Consider the following 5,673-nt stretch of genomic DNA (forward strand, 5'->3'; position numbering starts at 1 on the left):
GCACTAAGAAAATGAACAACACCAGATGCCAACAAAACTCTTTCACCACTCTGAAGAGATGACAAATCCAGAAAGTCTCTCCTGGGGGTGGTCGCCCGGGTCTGGGCGCTGGGGATTGCTCTGGGCACTGGGGATGGCTGCTGCAGATCACAGAGCGCAGGCTCCCGGTGCTCCTCGGGGTTCCCAGGTTCCAGTCCAGAGCAGGCTGGATGGTATTCAGGAAAGGGAAAGGGAAAAGAAACAGTCCAGGGAAAGAATTGGACTGCTCAGCTAAACTAACTAGGAAGAAAAGGCAAAAGCAGAAGCAAGGAAAAAAAGCAAAGCAAAGCAAGCAAAAGCCAGCAAGCAAAGCAAAGCAAGCCAGCCAGCACTGGCCTCTTCTAGACAGCAGACCATGGGGGGAGGTGAGCCGGCTGATAACAAGGCAAAACAAACCTTCACTTTCAGAGTCAGTTCTGAGAGCACAGAACAGAATATCAAACATAAACAGAACACACAGTTGGAGATACAAACACCATAACGTCAGCCTTGCATATTCCACCCCTTATCTCCATATCTTCAACATCATGTAAAAACTTCATCAAGTAAGAACTTCTATCTTTCACTTACTCAGACCTTCAACACTTACACATTTCTTTCTATTTCACTTGCTCAAACCTTCGACACTTACACATTTCTTTCTGTCTCATGTCTGTCTGTTTTCGTGTACAGACACTGGTAGCAACATCCAGCAAACAGTGATATTTGCATAAGTCTCACCCCCCAATCAGATCCCCCCTGAGGTACACATCGTGTTGCTCCATCTCTCTGCATTATCCACCATGTACAACCTGGTCCCTGAGCAAAGACAATCCCACAAATGGGTTTGTCTGTACTCGAGACAGCATTGATCCACACTGATTTCCCTAACAAACCTCTGACATATGCCACTGGGACTTTATCTCCATCTACTACATTCAGGGGCTCAGACTCAGCAGGACCTGCTCGATTGGTGGAATCTCGGCTGTTAACTAACCAGGTGGCCTTTGCTAAATGTTGCTCCCAATTTTTGAAAGATCCCCCACCCAATGCTTTTAAGGTGGTTTTTAACAGTCCATTGTGCCTCTCCACTTTGCCTGCAGCTGGTGCATGGTTTGGGATGTGGTACACCCACTCAATGCCATGTTCCCTAGCCCAGGTGTTGATAAGGCTGTTCTTGACATGAGTCCCATGGTCTGACTCAGTCCTCTCAGAGGTACCATGCCTCCAAAGGACCTGCTTTTCAAGGCCCAGGATGGTGTTACGGGCTGTAGCATGAGACACAGGGTAGCTTTCCAACCATCCAGTGGTGGCTTCCACCATGGTGAGCACGTAGCGCTTGCCTTGGTGTGTCTGGGGCAGTGTGATGTAGTCAATCTGCCAGGCCTCCCCATACTTGTACTTGGACCACCGCCCACCATACCACAGGGGCTTCACCCGCTTGGCCTGTTTGATGGCAGCACAGGTCTCACAGTCATGGATCACCTGAGAAATACTGTCCATGGTTAGATCCACCCCTCGGTCTCGTGCCCAAGGTGGCATCTCTGCCCGCTTGGCCTGAGGCATCACTGGCCCATTGTGCTCATAGCAACAGCCACTGATTGAGGCTCACAGTCTGGTTTAGCTGCTGGCTTAGGCTCACAGTCTGGTTTAGCTGCTGGCTTAGGCTCACTGTCTGGTTTAGCTGCTGGCTTAGGTTCACGGTCTGGTTTAGCTGCTGGCTTAGGCTCACGGTCTGGTTTAGCTGCTGGTTTCGAGCCGGGGCTGTTGGCTGCAGCCTGAGTGACTGGGATAGCTGCTGATTTATCTCCCTGCCCCCCTTCCTCTGTCTGCTTCCCTACAGTATCTAGCAGGGTGCGATAAGCACCAGCCAGGACCCAGCTCACTGCAATGATCTTTTTCTCCTTAGACTCAACATGGCATTTCTCTTTAAAGTACTCTGCCACCTCAGCTGGATTCTGAATTTGTTCACATGGGAAGTCCCATGCTATAGGGTCAGAAAATTCCTTTAAGGTTTGGCCCATATGCTCCCATTTCTTTCTTGAACTCCCTCACATCTCCTGAGTTGAGAGGTACCTCCATATAACCTATTCCCAGAATTTGGGTTGGTTGTCCCTGCTGACCAGCACTGGGGTTAGGGATCATTCCCAAAGCTACTTCCCTTCATGGATATAGAGCTTGCCCTTCCCTTTCTCTTTCCCCCCTTGTTAGACTACGAGTAACGCAGCGATTTTCCTCAGGGATCGGCTCCGGGATTTCTACCTCTTGGTTATCAAAATCTTCCCCTTGATCTAAATCGGGGTAGACTGCGGGTGGTGCTGGTGGGGGTGGAGGAGGGGGAGGTATGTATGGTATAAGGGGTGCAGTTGGAACTTCCTCAGGCTTTTTATTTTTCTTTTTCCCTCCCTGGGTGCTTAAGGCAAAAGGTTTTGCTCCCGTTTCCCCCACTACCCAGAGAGAAGCATACTTGCTCTCTTCCATATCAAAAGGTTCTTTAGAGTTTACATAAATGTTTAATGCCTGGCAAATCCAGACCTTGAAGTTTCCAAACACTGGACAAAATAAATTATCACTACAGATTTGTTTTCCTCCCCATTCTTTTATACAATAATGTATCATTTTTGCCACAGCCTCCCCTTTCCTTGAAGGATATTAATCCCAAGATTTTATCATTAGACCTAATGGACTGTCAGGGGGGATCTGGGGAAGCGTTACCGGGTCCCCGTCCCCATGGAAGCAGAGAGCTTGCTTTTCCTCTGTCCCATCTCCCAGGACACCTTCAGGCACACACACACTCGTGGCCCCTGTTCGTGCCCAGCCCCTTGCGGGCTCTGCAAACCGCACTACTCAGAGCTCTGCCCGTGCCTCGTCCTACAAGAACGTCTCACGTGTTATGTCCTGGGATCCCAGCCCAACCCAGCGGATCCCCACTTTTATACTCACGCTGTCCTGCGTCTTCGCCCGGCTTCGTGCACAAAGATTACGGGGTTACCTGTGGGAATGATTAGGCTCCTCTGCACGGCTGGGGTGTAGTGAGGCAGAGATCTCTGAAGCTTGCTCTTGGGGAGAGAGGTTTATTTAAAGATTCAGGAATGCCCGAGCCTCGTGCTCTCAGGCGCAGCATGTGGCTGGGCTTAGGAGGACGGGGGAGGGGAGAGAGAAATGGAGGGTTTAGGAGAGGGGAAGCCCCAGGCAGGGAGGGAGTCCTAGAGGGGAGGAGGGAGGAAGTCCAAGAGGCCGCATGGCCGCTCGGAGCCCCCTTTTCAGGGGCTCCTAGGTGGGCTGGGACAAGGCATGGGCCAATGGGGTTACAGACTCTGATGTTTTAGGGGCAGGTACAGAGGTGCGGGATGAGCCACAATCTTTTGGGGGGTAGGATGGAACAGTCCATTTCACTCCAGGATTCATCCAAGGGCAGAAGTGACATTCGGCTAGCTAAAATAACAATCATATCTATCTACCCTCTGCAACAGTTACCGGTATCCCTTTTGCTCAATACCAAATTTGGGTTCGTCGGTAAGGGTCTGGGAAGGAAAAGCCTGCACCAGAGCCACTGCAGAGGCAGCGGGGCGCCTCCCTGATTAGGAGTTCCCACCCGTTCGCCCTTATCCGAGTCACGGCACCAAATTTGTTATGGACAAATTCAATTGGGGAGGCTAATTATAGATAAATCAATTAACAAGAATTTATTAAGCAAGTGGTATTAAGCAAAAGAACAGCGCGGGGCAGCCAGGGAGCCTGTGCTCTGCCACGGCGCACCTTCCCCCTTTGACCTTTTTGTTTTTATACGTCCCAGTTGATGTATTTTCTCTCTATGAACTCTGCGCCGGTGCAATTGGTTGCTGCGGGTCTGTTTTTTCTGCCCTTGGAGGTCGCAGGAATGAAGGCTCCTCATCTTCCTTGCAGATTGTCCTTGGCCTAAAAGTTAACTTGTATATAATTAGTTACACAGTCTTCTATGCTAGTTGCATTCCCTACTCAGTTCAAATTCTTGTCTCCTTTAACACTCATTTTGATGAACAACGACCTTTTTATTTATTACACCCACTCTCTCCCAGTGCCCCCCAGCGTGTCCATCTCTCTGCTGCCCTCGAGCTCCCGGCCCGGCCCTGGCCGCCTGCTCCCATCCAGCTGAGGTGATTCCAGGGCCAGCAGGAGCTCTCTGTGGTGGCCAATGACGTGGTCCCCAACGGGGACTGGACCCACCAGCTCCTGGTGCTGCTGGAAACCCAAACCTAGGCCAGGCTCACCTCCACCTGCCAACAACATCAGCCTGGAACAACCTGTGAGCCGGAACTGGGGTATAGGGGAGGAACTGGGGGTGCTGGGAGAGCCACTGGCATGTGCTGGGAGCAACTAGGAGGGAGTTGGAGAGAGCCTGGTTTCAACTGGGAGAGGAGGTTGGGGGTTTAGAAGGGCTAAGAAGAGGTTTGGAGAATACTGGGAAGGGTGGGATGAGGTTCTGGAGGTCCTATTGGGCACTGGGAGGGAGTTTGGGTGCGTTAGGTTTAAGTGGGAGGGAATAGAGTGAGCCTGAAGGAGCTGGATGGAGATTGGGGATGGAAAAGCAGAGATTGGGATGAGGTTGGTTGTGCTGGGAAGAGACTGGGAGGGCTCTGGGTGAGTCCTGGTGGGGCTGGGAAGGGACTGGGATAGGCTTTAGGGGTCCTGAGGCAGTGGGGGACGACTAGAAGGAGGCTGTGGGATCCTGAGAGGGACAGGAGGGGCTTTGGTGGGTCCTGGGGAGGTTAGGACAGAATCAAGAGGGAGGTTTCAGGGGATCCTGAGTGGGCTGGAAGCGACCAGGAAAGTGCTTGGAGGGGCTTGGGTGTCTGTGAGAGTTTTTGGGAGATCCTGACCCCTGCGAACTACCCAGAGATGCTGCTGGATGCTGCCGCAGCAAGATGCTGACAAGAACTGGGGACTCCGAGTTGGGCTTCGTCTTCCTGGCACTGGGGATCGAGTTTACCTGCACAAGAAAGGGGAGTCCCAGGGGTCGTGTCCCCCCTCCCCTGGAGTGTGAATGCTCCCCCGGGGCCCCCAGCCCGGTGTCACCCCCTTTTCTCTGCCCACAGACCCCTGAGCCACTGGCGGCCGCAGCCCCTCCCCGTGGCCTCGGGCCCGGCAAGGACCCCCCCACTCCTTCCCCACGCTGATTTTGGGGGGGTCGAGTGCCCCCCCAGCCCTGCTGTCACTCTGCCCCTGCCCCCTGCTCCCAGTGTTCCCAGTAAAGCTTCCCAGTTAAATCCAGCCCAGTTCATGGGGGCACTGGGGAGGGACTTGGGGGGACCCCACGGCGGGGCCGGCCCTGGGCAGGGAGGGCGGGTCCAGGTGGGGAACACTGCCTGCTGCGGGTCTGCCCGGCAACTGGTGAGTCATCAGCCCTGCTCTCGCTGATTGGCTGACTCTTCTCCACCGCGTTCTCTCATTGGCTGAGGAGATCCCGGCAGTGCAGAGAAGGAACGGGAGAGATCCCGCCCCGAGCACCGGCACGGGGACAACAGACCCAGCCTGGGCACAGGGAGGGAATTTATTACCAACCAAACCACGGCAGCACCAGGAGAAGGGAAAGAAATCCCTCCAGCCTTCCCCCACCCAACGGGGATCACCCACAACAGGGTTATCCACCATGGAGAGACGGGGACATCCGAGTTT

This window comes from Lonchura striata, chromosome 31 (genome assembly GCF_046129695.1).
Source record: "Lonchura striata isolate bLonStr1 chromosome 31, bLonStr1.mat, whole genome shotgun sequence".
NCBI classification, from domain to species: Eukaryota; Metazoa; Chordata; class Aves; order Passeriformes; family Estrildidae; genus Lonchura; species Lonchura striata.